A 13,001-nucleotide genomic window follows, 5' to 3' on the forward strand; every position below is an offset into this window, starting at 1 on the left:
AAACTTTACCTTGCCTATTAAACGTGAAATTCTAAAACCACTGGGGTCCTGAAATGTATTTCCTGCAGATAAGGAGGTTTTACTGTATCTATAGTTTACAACAAAAAGATTAAAAGCTCTTGAACACTGAAAAGGTCAAAATCAAAAAACAAAATTACCAAGTAACAATATCCACTTGCAAGCCATAGCATAGTTCTAAAATAGAAACTGGGAAGTAAACCTTCCATAAATAGTTCATAAATAATAATTACGATTCTAATTAAACTTAAAACCCTACTGTAGCTTTGGACAGTTTACCAATACAATTTCTTTTAGTAAGTATTTTATATACTACTGTACTTTCAAAAATTTTTAATGCGCATCAAAATATTTTTTTTGTGATAACCAGTATTGCTTTACCAAAAGTAGCCAATGGCAGAATGAGATTAAAAAACATCAAATTAAAGTCAATTCAATGAAAGAACCAATAGCTGAGACAAATTAAAGATAAGTGAATGAACCAGATTAAAGAGATCAATAGCAGAGCCAAATTAAAATTTAATGAATGAACCATATTAGAGACCAATAGCAAAGTGACATTAAAAAAAAGGTTAATGAATGAACCAGCTTAAAGAGATTAACAGAAAAGACATAGAAAGAGACCAATAGCAGAGTTAAATTGAAGGAAAAAACAACAAAAGAAACTGATGAGACCAACAAGATAGTCAAATTAAAGACCAAATGCATAGCCAAATTAGAGGAAAAGAGCATTGGAAAATAGACTAGAAAGATCAATAGTAGAATCAGATTCGAAAAGTTTAAAATTTACTCCAGAGAAACGGAAGGAGAGGTACAGGTAATTTTTCTGTTGCATTAATTTGGAGCCATGCAGCAGTTGCTGAGGACTCAAAACTTCAACAAGTGGACCTAGGAGCCCTATCAAAATACACATCCCTAGCTTAAGGGAACAGTAAAGAAGTTATTCTGACTGAGAAACGTATCAAACTGTGAGCAGGCCTTGAAATTAATCCTAAAAGACTGTGGAAGGATTGAGACAGTTTACAAAAAGGAGGAGGTAATACTTTAGTAAATATCATGAAACGGACACTGTAAAATGCATTATATAAGAAATTTATAAATAAGAACTAAATTACTTCTATCAATAAAACACGAACACAAAAAATTAAATACAGTACACATAAAATTAAGAGCCAAAATAAAAAAGTACATCATGAAATCTCATTAACTCAAGGGAATATGAACCATTGAAATAGCACAATTATATGCTAATTTAAGATCTGGCATAATAAAATTCATGAAGCAAAAATTACACCTGAATTCTACTTTCATCTTGAAACCATTCCAATTACTTATTATAACCGACATGCAGCATGTAAATTTCCTTTTTCCCAAACATGCATATAGAATTTTCTAATGCTATATAGGCATTAGCATGCTGACAATGCTCTCAAACAAACATTTTAGAAAACAACTTAACTGAATGTAATATTTGCCATCTTAGCAATTCTCAATGTTACAGAGTATTCAAATGAAGATATGAAAATACAGTATAGTCTGAAGTTTCAAGGTAACTCGTTCAAAAATCCTCACTTAATAGTCGCATACTATATATACTGTACTGTGCATCTAGATGGCACAAAAATTTCATAGATTGCTGTACTTATTTCGCTGTTTTTATTAGTCTCACTATGACATTACTTTCTGTTCAATAATGATTTATTAGCAAAGACCCCAATGCTTTATCTATTCAATACCAAAGTATAAATAAGAAGCAATTAAATAACCCCCCTGCCATAAGTCATAGATTCTTTACAAAACGTTTTCAGCGGTCCAAAATGTGATTCAAATAAAGGTAGATTTTTTTCCCCTTCACCTTTCCTTATCTATCTGGTCCCTTGAGAGCTGAGAATGATAGTTCGATGATTTTATAATCATTATACCTAATAATTTTACATAGGAGGGTTACCCTTAAAAGTAGTATTCACTGAACACAAAACATGTGAAATAATTGATAAAAGCTACAAGCAAATGCAGAATTAATGCTTTCAAGAACCCTTGAATACATATCTAAATATAAGAAATAGGATATAATGCAATACCAATATATATCTACCTAGTATTTAAATGCAAACAACATCCCGGAGTGCCATTCCCAATATGAAACTGATGCCATTACTTTGGCATTTATATGTTTCATATTTGACATTGGAGACAAAAAAGGAAGAAATAATCCTTTTTGACAAATCAATGTAGACAAAGATTTAAAGATAAAGGCTTAGAAATATCCCCAATCAGCTAAAATTTTCCATACATTTTAAAGTAAGAAGCAAAAAGTACCTTCTGAATTTTAATGTGTACTCAAGGTATTGGTAGATTACATACCACAGTGAGCAAAAGCAAAGCTTAGACCTTTAAATGAGATAACTGTAACACAAACACTAGATAAAATTACCACTAAATTATAAATGTCAAGGTATGAAGACCATTAACTCAACACAGATGTTTACCACCAAAGAATGACTAGAGAAGAAAAAAGTATTGAGCTTCGTACGAAACTCAGAACACAATCTACATTAAAACTTGCTAATTGTAAGCAATATCTTCCACAGATGAAATGCAGACCTGGTTATCAAAATGCACTGCACATTTTCTCAACATATACTCTTATTGCAAGATGTGTAAGCACCGTATGCTTGAAGTATTTTACTGAAAACTTTTCTGGAGTCTATGGGAAATGCACTTTTATCAGTAGTATATTCTGTATGGTATAAAATTCTCATCAGACACTACGAAAATTTACAACCTCAGTGGCAAATAAATGATAATGAAGCCAATATGTAATGAAATTGACTAACACAACTGAACACTAATTTTAAGAATTAGACAATACCACTACCTGCAAAAATTCACATTGAATACTGTTTTTACATAAGTAAAAATGTTCCTCCATACCTTTTTAAGGAATATTAACACTTTATCAGGTTTCAAAACTACAAAGCTTAAAGGTAATAATGTTTTAACCTTGTATAGGTAACACTAGGCACAAAAGATTGGGATACAGTAATACGAATGTATATGATATGCAGTAGTCAAGGTTAGCCTTGTATGATAGGTGTCAATGTGACAAAGAATCAGCATTGTAAAATTCCTAATATGACAAAATAAAAAAGGAATTAAAAGCACAGCCCCTATCAAACCATTTCAAAATAACTTTCAATATCAAAACAATTTTCAATGCCATTTTCATTCAACAAAAATCATGATATGTATAAGAATCAAACGTGACCACGCTCAAGTCTAATGCTTTCTTTATAAATACATTTATTATCTTTGGCTATATATAAAACTGTGTTGTTTAAACTGACTGTAGTACTTAGTAAACAAATAATACTGAATCATAAAAATACAAGTAAAAGATTCGAAAACTGCATCAACGGGAATTATACCAGGGAAAAATGTAGGTCAGTAGCCCAGAATAACTAGCTAAAATTATAAAAGTATATTAAGGGCCTCATCACATTCTAAATTTAAACACAGTATCTACATTGACCTTTTCAAAGCCAATCAGTCCAACACAATGAATTTCTTACCGCCAGCAAGGTTACCTTAGTCGAGTAATTATCAAACAAATAAAATCCATTCTAACACGAATCATTTGAACAGAACAGTATTTTAAAAGTCACCTGCATTCTGAAATAATGTGCATAATCCAGGAAAACAAAGCATCTTTGGTTGTAAATCTAACGTCACACTCTTATATTCTAAAGACATAGCCAATAAACAAAAAAAAGATTTCAACACAATTCTTTGGCGAGAGCAAAGTAACACCATCACCACAAGAACAAGTGAAATCTTAGAATTTGATCTTAAAAATAAATCTTCAAATAGCCAAGGTCACATTTAACAATATTTGAAAGTAAATAAGTAATGTGAAGATCTGCAGAAATATAGCTTCTGACTCTACACTTGTGCATGCGTAAAAATTCTTTAAAAAACTAATTCAACTTTAACTGGCATTACTCACTCTACAAGAAGCTAATCTCAAAATACCCTGAAAAATTTAGGTCACTTAAACTACTTATATGCATATATACAATTAGGTACATAATAAAGAATGTACATATGTATGTGCATTATTCATGAGCATGTGCATACATTGGTACCCATGTATATTTTACTATGCTATATATGTATATACAGTACACAGTAAACATGTTTATACAGCCTGTAATCATAATGTATCATAAACAAATACTGTATACAAAGATATGCTTTCGTCTTTGCATCAAAGGAAATATCATATTACATCCTGAACTATCAAATTCTTCACACTCTAAAAAGTATTTTCCGTTGCAATGGTGAACAGCATCTTACTCCTAATCGACGGAAGATTTAAGGCAGAATAAATAATGAAAATATTCTCACCAAACATTCTTACACCTAATCAAATTCATTAGTGATATTTTCCCTGTCATATCTTGCCTTTTACTAATCCTATAAAGTCTATGAAATCTACTTTTGTCTAAACCAGGGTAATCTAAGCTAATCTTTCCTCAAGTATGAAATCTAATCTTATCTACACCTCACTAATCTATCCTATCCTCCTCTAACAGAGAAACAGAATCGTGCTGGGCAGATAAATTTACTAGGTCTAATAAATACACACAAAAACCTCATTACAAGTAGTGCTGCGGAGAAATCCTGCAAGTAGAGGTTTACACCCACACTCCATGAGGATTCTTAGAGGTTGGCACTGCATTTTCTAGCTGTCTTGGGGAGCCAATCATCCGACGACTGCTTCCAGGCTTAGCTGCACCTGAAGTGCAATCCAAAGTCTTTATTTAACAATTTGAAAAACAATAAAAATATAAAAAGATTGAAATAAACCATATAAAAAACCCATTAACAAGCTTTTTTAAGACGAGTCTGAGTGAACTAATAATCACTTTCAAAATCAGGTCACCTACCTTCTCAGTTCCTATGAGCAGTTAATATTTTCTAATACAACTGCCCTTAACCCTATGTGAAGACAAACTCTAATACATATAAATAACATTACAATTAGGCCACCTACCATCTCATTTCACATGTTTAGTTACTCCCTCATAAAGTGATTTATATAAGTAAACATGCAATGCCACAACTCAACCACTTAAAACAACATTCAAAAGAAAAGAAAAATGTTATTTTGATTATAAAATAAATTTTTGAATATACTTACCCGGTGATTATAAATTAGCTATATAATCACCGGGTAAGTATATTCAAAAATTTATTTCATAATCAAAATAACATATTTACATTAAATACTGATGTGTACTGTACAGTATTTATAAAATTGCATGAAGAATAATCCTACTTCCAAACAGAATCTGGAGTAATAAGCTCATCAGCTTTGAAGTGATTGGAGTTAACAATATCGATAAAATGAGATTCTAAAACACATATTTTTTGGCTAAAAGGCCCAAGGAGGAGGAGCTTAAGAAACACAGCAGGCAACGGGGAAGAAGAGGCAGAGTTTTTTTTCAGAGGCATTCCAAAACATGTTGGCTTTTAATCTTTAACATATAAGATTTACTCTGCATCCAACCATTTCTACTCTCTTCAGCTCCATGGCATATTTGTCGTACATTAATTTTCTTTCTTTTATTATATATGGGTAAGAATATTTTACAGAATATGAAAAGAAAATTTACTTAGCTACAAGATGAGTTTTAAATTCCTAACTCTTATTGTTTATGTACCTAGATGAGATAACTAATATACCTCAAAACAAGTCCTGGTCTTAAATGATGATTCTGTTTGTGTAGCGTGAAATTGAAATTAAATGAATGCTGCCTTCTTTGCTTGGAAATCTCTGTACATGACATGGTGCTGCATGAATTCTTATGAGCTATTGATATATGAGAAGTGCCCAACAAACTTAAGCAGATTCATATGCTTATAATACATGCAAATATGACAAATTTGAAAGTAATTTGTATTTTTTCTAACGATATAAACCTTGGGCTATTTAAAGGGATTATACTTTTGGCTAAGCTGGACGACTAGCCATACGATTTTAGCGAGGTGTAACTACCCTACCGCTACTTAGCGGGCGGCAGGTAGCCGACTACTCCGCTCTCACACACACACACACACACCTGTGTTGTCTCGTCACTTTTTATTGCAGGCACGACTTATCGGGGGGACAGATGATTATTATTATTATTATTATTACTATCCAAGCTACAACCCTAGTTGGAAAAGCATGATGCTATAAGCCCAGGGGCTCCAACAGGGAAAAATAGCCCAGTGAGGAAAGGAAATAAGGAAATAAATAAATGAAGAGAACAAATTAACAATAAATCATTCTAAAAAATGTAACGTCAAAATAGACATGTCACATATAAACTATTAACAACATCAAAAACAAATATGTCATAAATAAACTATAAAAAGACTCATGCCCGCCTGGTCAACAAAAAAGCATTTGCTCCAACTTTGAACTTTTGAAGTTCTACTGATTCAACTACTCGATTAGGAAGATCATTCCACAACTTGGTAACAGCTGGAATAAAACTTCTACAGTACTGCGTAGTATTGAGCCTCATGATGGAGAAGGCCTGGCTATTAGAATTAACTGCCTGCCTAGTATTACGAACAGGATAGAATTGTCCAGGGAGATCTGAATGCAAAGGATGGTCAGAGTTATGAAAAATCTTATGCAACATACATGATGAACTAATTGAACGACGGTGCCAGAGATTAATATCTAGATCAGGAATAAGAAATTTAATAGACCGTAAGTTTCTGTCCAACAAATTAAGATGAGAATCAGCAGCTGAAGACCAGACAGAACAATACTCAAAACAAGGTAGAATGAAAGAATTAAAACACTTCAGAATAGATTGATCACCGAAAATCTTGAGAGAGTTTCTCATTAAGCCAATTTTTTGTACAATTGAAGAAGACACAGACCTTATATGTTCAGGATTTGAGCTGGATTTCCCCCTGAACTAATAGCAAGTTTCCTTTTCTGCCTTGAAGTTTCAATTTGGTCAGCAACTATAGAAACATACTTTTCCACAAGAGGCCTTGACAATCACCACAATGATGACGGGCCAATTTGTATAAATACCTGAAGGTTTGTGTCATTAGGAAAAGTACAAATTACTTTCAAAATTTGTCATTTGTTCCAACGTTAAATACAAATCCTTTCGCTATTTATAGGGATGACTCACCAATTAGGAGGGTGGAAGTCCAAATCAAGTGGTTGGTATTTGACACGGAGTTTTCCGGTACGTGCTCTGCATGTAACAGAGAAACTCTGACACCTAGCTAAATTCATGCAAAGCATGGTTAATGGCCTGAGCAATCTAAGTAATTGCGAGTTACTAGTAGTGTGACTAGTCTAGTTAAGAATTCTCAGAAACGAAGGAATCTTTAAATCAACCATAGACGTTACCCAATCCCATCTCACCTCACCCCCCTGGTGAGGGACATAGCAAGTATATACTGTATACTGTATTTCTATACCTGGTTACACACAGAAAATGGTTTTACCTGCAAACAGCAAAGGCCAGCTTTGCAGATTACTGTAGGTGCTGTTCTCCCACAGGGGTTATGATGAAAGAAAGAGTCAGTCATTCTTTATCATTCATTCCAGACTTAACCATGGTTAAACTCTGCCCTCCACCATCTTCTACTTGTCCCTCAAGGAGCCCGAGGTCGTTACGTCTCCATGTTCCTCGGGATCACGTCTTGAAGGAAGTGGGATGTGAAGATCGTTTGATGCTTCCTGTACACATCCGCTCGGGAGGCCTGCGTTCCAGAGTAGTTCTTTTTAAAGGGTAGGGACGCACTCCTGTCCCTAACGTTATGAGCTTAAGATCTCTATTGAGGAGAAGGATCAGGATTCAAAGCCCGGTCTATGACCTTGCGAATCCAAGCTGAAAACGTGTTCTTGGTGATCCTTCTTGTGACATTCCCCGAGCTGAAGAAGAGTGCTGACACTTGGTGGTAAACTCCTGTAGTTCTCTTAAGGTAGCACTTCAAGTTCTTACATGGCATAGTAGCTATTGATCTGGATCATTCGTCACTCTACAAAGGACATCTAATCCGAATAGTTTGAATTTGGGATCCAAGCTGCCAGGAACCAAGTGAAGTAATACCTTGCCCACTGCCATGAAAGAGAGATGCTGAAGGCGGACCATGGGATACGCCAACTCTCTTGGCTGAAGCAAACACAGGTGGGAGACCTGTCTTCAAGGCCAGGGGAAGATCTGCTGTTTGGCATCCTGGGTCGTCAGGGGGAACACTTCAGGGACTGAAGGACGCGAACCATGCTCTGTGGAGGAGGTGTAACTTCCAACTGACAGAAAATAGATGAGTTTTTAACCCCCAAAGGTATCCAAGAAAACTCCACAATGCTGGAAGTGGCAACGAAGGGGGGAGATAACCCTTCCATGACACCAATCACAGAAGGTAGACCACTAGACTGGTTACCGGCAACTGGAGAATTCTGGAGGTATACGGAGCATCCTTTTGCAACTGCTGTGAAAGCTTTTCCATGTAAGATGTTGGAAAGTGTCCAGGCATGAACGTATAAGGGACCTATGGTTCCGTGGATGATGATCGCATGTGGCTGTCTGAGTAGATCGTGTTGTAGAGACAGTTTACTCGGGACTTCAGTCAGCAGCTGAAGAAGGTACAGGAACCATCCTGCAGGCACCAAGTGGAGCTAAGATGTCATTGCTAGGTTGTGGATGATCTTGCTTTGTTAGGCACTCTTGTCATCAAGCAGGGCGGGGAAAAATGGCTAAAACGCCGATGCTGACCCGTCATTTTATAATGCATCCTGGCATAGAGCCTGGGGATCCGGGACTAGTGAATAGTAGAGCGGAAGCCCATTGTTCAGGGACGTCACGAAGAGATCCACTGTTGGGGAACCCCTCAAAATCAAGACTTTGTACACTACAGGATAATACAAAGACCGCTCGGGGACCACTATCTGAGCAGCTCTGCTCAGAAAACCACGAGCACTTTCTTACTTGTCAGGAATGAATCGAGTTGAGAAGGAAACAAGTTGCCTTCTGCCTATTTTAGCATACCATGCTAGTGCTGTGAAAAACCAGTACAGCCTTGTTCTATGTGAGCCACTTCTGTGGTGTTGTCGATCGCCAATACCACCAAGTGACTCGCCAGGGACTGATATATCTGTTGAAGGACTAGGAAGGCTGCCCTCATCTATAGATTTAAATAACAGTAACATTCCTGCTCTGACCAGAGCCCGGAGGCTGTGTGGTGCAGCATGTGGCTCCCCACCTCTTTCTTTTGATGCATCTGAAGGGAGCGTCAAGTTCGGGAAAGGGACAAGGGGGTCAATTTCTCAGCGGAGATTCTCATTTGTCAACTATCTTCTCAAGTCTGTCTTCAACCAGGTCCCATAGAGACTAGAGAAAAGGGGAGATCCCTCGTGCTGAACAACCTGGGATCTGGCTGCCCCTGAAGAGGTTGGATTCGAAGGAGTCCAAAGCGGGCTTGACAAACCAGAGGGAAATGGTAACCCATGAGATGTAACCATTGCAGGTTAAAAGTGCATCTTGTAGAAGGAAGAGACTTGCCACCATCTTCCGCCTTGAACCCAGTTGTTCTGAGGAAATTTCCGTAGGCCGAAGACAATGATCATGCCCAAGGATATGCGTCTCTAATAAGGAAGCAGGATATCTCTCAAGATTTACTTCAATCCTCAGATCGCTGTAAACTCAAGTTGTCTCGGTGGTGACGAAGCTAAGCCAACGAGTCTGTTAGGATCAGCCAGTCGTCCTGAAGTCTTCGGAGAACGATGCCGATCCTGTACGCCCAGGCTGACACTAGGGTAAAAACTAGTGAAAACCTGAGCTGCTGTCGAAACCGAAGCACCGCACCTTGAACTGGCACGATCAAAGATATGTACTCCTTGATGTCGGATGTCCTGGAATCCAGGGGTATGAGTCCTAGTGGTTGAACGTGCACAAGAAGTTCTATGGACTAACTGCTTGTTTGACCACATGCCTTCTCCTTGTTGAACAGAGTTTGGTGAACTAACTTGTTCCAGGAGAGGACGAAAACTGGAGGCTTTTATAGGAAAAAAACTGACTATAGAGGCTCGGAGATATCTTGATGAAATACGTTGTTCTGCAAAAAAGACGAAACGCAAGAGTCCGGGAGTCCGCCCGGATATGTGGATTCGCGTAGATTAGAGGGAGAACCCCCATCACACCTACACAGGTGGGTGGGATGAGATGTGCATGCTCTTTGTAGCTGAGCTGTGGATTCTCTGCCCTTGTCGAAAAGAGATGAGTACTCCGAACTCGTAAGCGGGTATTACCCACTATGGGGTAAACCCAACTCGAGGACAAGAAAGGAGTTACAGTGAACCCTCGCTACTTCGCGGTTCGACCATCGCGGATTCACCACTTCGCGGATTTTTTTCATAACCCATGTCTATACATATATTGCGGATTTTCCGGAAATATCGAAAATACCGCGATGTGACCGATGGTGCGAGATTGGAGAAAGTAAGGAAAATTGAATCATGATTGATTTTCAATATAAATGAAACTTTGAGGAGCAACAAAGATATCATTTGTTAGAGAGATAGAGAGAGGTAAGGAATGGGAGGTAGTGAAAAGTAGCCCACAGAGAGAGAGAGAGAGAGAGAGAGAGAGAGAGAGAGAGAGAGAGAGAGAGAGAGAGAGAGAGAGAGAGAGGGGGGTTTAAATGTAATAAACAAAAAAATTTGATAGGTTATAACACATTGGTGCTTATGTAATATCAATTGTATACTGTAGACGGTTTGAATAAGTTAAGAAATGGTATAAATGATACTTTGTTAGTGTATTCGTACACACTCAAGAGCGGCAGCTAGATGACAGCTGATCTAATCACACCCAAAAGTAAAAAAAAAAAAATCAACAATACTCGATTTTTAAAACACACCCGAAATTTAAAAACAAAAGTACACGCTTTCTTAATGTGCAATTAACTATTTAAAGAGTGGCAATTTTCTAGAATAAAATGATATTTCCCAAAAAATAGTGGTTTGCTGATGAAATCGGATGCCCTATTTTTAGCTATGATTGAAATGGATGTAGACTCGGCCTAATTATTTCGTTTCGTATTTAATTGACACTAAGAAAACTAATTTTAGTTTCTTCATCTAAATGTAAGTATTGTATAACACGAAGAGAGAGAGAGAGAGAGAGAGAGAGAGAGAGAGAGAGAGAGAGAGAGAGAGAGAGAGAGAGAGAATGAATCAGCTGTTGTAATCAAATGGCGTGTTTTTGTTTCGTGAGAATTTCATCGCCACGACTTTAACAACAACATACTGTACTGAACTTTACAGTATTATACAGACTACTGTAATATGATAAAGTAAAATATTTGTAATCTATTTTATATGAAATGGGGCTATTTTTGTTTTGTTTAAAATTTACATTTACGTATGTAAAACAACTCTCTCTCTCGTAGATTGTTTTCCTGCTTTGCTACGTATGTATGATTTTATATAGATATGGTAAATAATATTTGTAATAACATATTTTATAAAAGCTTTTACTGTAATATCATTATTTATCACTTTCATCATGCGGGTTAAATTCCTTAGTTTGTTTACTGAGCGTACTTTATGACGCCGTCGTTTCAGGCGGCGTCATAAAGAAAAAAATTTCATTTGGAAGTCCTAAGAAAAATTAAGTAAAACATTAGTAATAACCAAATCAACATACTGTACTGAATAATCAATATAATTGATGCAAAAACTAACCTATAAACAGATGTGTAAATGCGTCTGTTTCTTCATTAGGGTCAGAGATAAACGTAAACAAAACATTGGTTGCCATTTTTTATCGTGCTTTTTGGCGTGTTTAGGAAACGCATGATATAAAGTCGCCTTTAATATTTGTGCCTGTTTTAGTTTAGGGTACTGTATTACAGGCATTAAGTGTTCTGTACATTAAAGGGTAGTTTGTTAACAGTAGTACGTACAAGGGAAGGTTTTAAAAGTCTGAATATACATGTTAAATAAATAGGTAAATATGGTGTTACTACTTCGCGGATTTTCACCTATCGCGGCCGCGTCTGGAACCTATCTACCGCGATAAACGAGGGTTCACTGTATCTCAAAGAAGAACATTAGCCGATACTTCAGACAACGATCAATGGTTGGGCGAACTGATGCTGAGGGAGAGCGTCATTGTCAGAAGGTTGACGAACAATACCCAGGTCAACCTAAAGGTTGGTCATATAAGGCTCTCCTATGGAGGATCTGCGGATGGAGGGATGAGGTTGCTTATACAATTCCTGAGGGAGCGTAGGCCAACAGAGGCAGAAAGCAAGAGGAGAGGAATCCTCAAATCTAAGCCATAATCTTGGCACGAGCTGAATTCAATCCCCTAGAGGGAATGAAAATGGAACAACCCACAGGGTTATATATCCCGATGCAGGTGTGAGGGTCCTAGGATAAGATCCAAGGAATTGGCCCAAAACCGTGACAGAGATCCGACAAGTTCTTAAACTTGTGGAGAAAAGAGATTATGTTCACAAGATTCATTCCAAATAACAGGAGAAAGGTGGCAGAGAAAAGTGGTCGGAAGACTTCTATTGCGGCAACCTGTGTAGAACTATGTTCTACCTGCCTGGAGGCGGTGAAAGGTGAGAGCAAATGCGCAATTGACGAAGATCTTACCAATGAAAATGTCGGCTTATAAGGTAACTGACACCAAAAGTGACGAAAGAGAAGAGGTAGGGAGCAGAAGAGGCGACCTTGTCCCTAAGGCACATGGCACATCAGCCCACCAGTAGTTGAAGAAGTAGTATTAGTTGTGGTTGTGCTGCGAAGAAAACGTTTGTGAAGACTGCCAACTTCATACGCGGGCCCTTCGAAGCTCAAATGAAGAATACACCGGGAAATCAAAACCACTGTACTTGTGTAGAACAACAACTTCCAAATGGCAAGAGAGGGATTAAGCACCAAGGTT

General features: G+C 37.2%; 1 pseudogene; it reads right to left on the reverse strand.

Annotated features, from left to right (window-relative positions):
- Positions 1 to 2,079: 2,079 nt before the first annotated feature.
- LOC137647081 (uncharacterized) overlaps positions 2,080 to 13,001 on the reverse strand; it is a 69,545-nt pseudogene continuing 58,623 nt past the window's right edge.

Source organism: Palaemon carinicauda, chromosome 1, assembly GCF_036898095.1.
Source record: "Palaemon carinicauda isolate YSFRI2023 chromosome 1, ASM3689809v2, whole genome shotgun sequence".
Taxonomy (NCBI): Eukaryota; Metazoa; Arthropoda; class Malacostraca; order Decapoda; family Palaemonidae; genus Palaemon; species Palaemon carinicauda.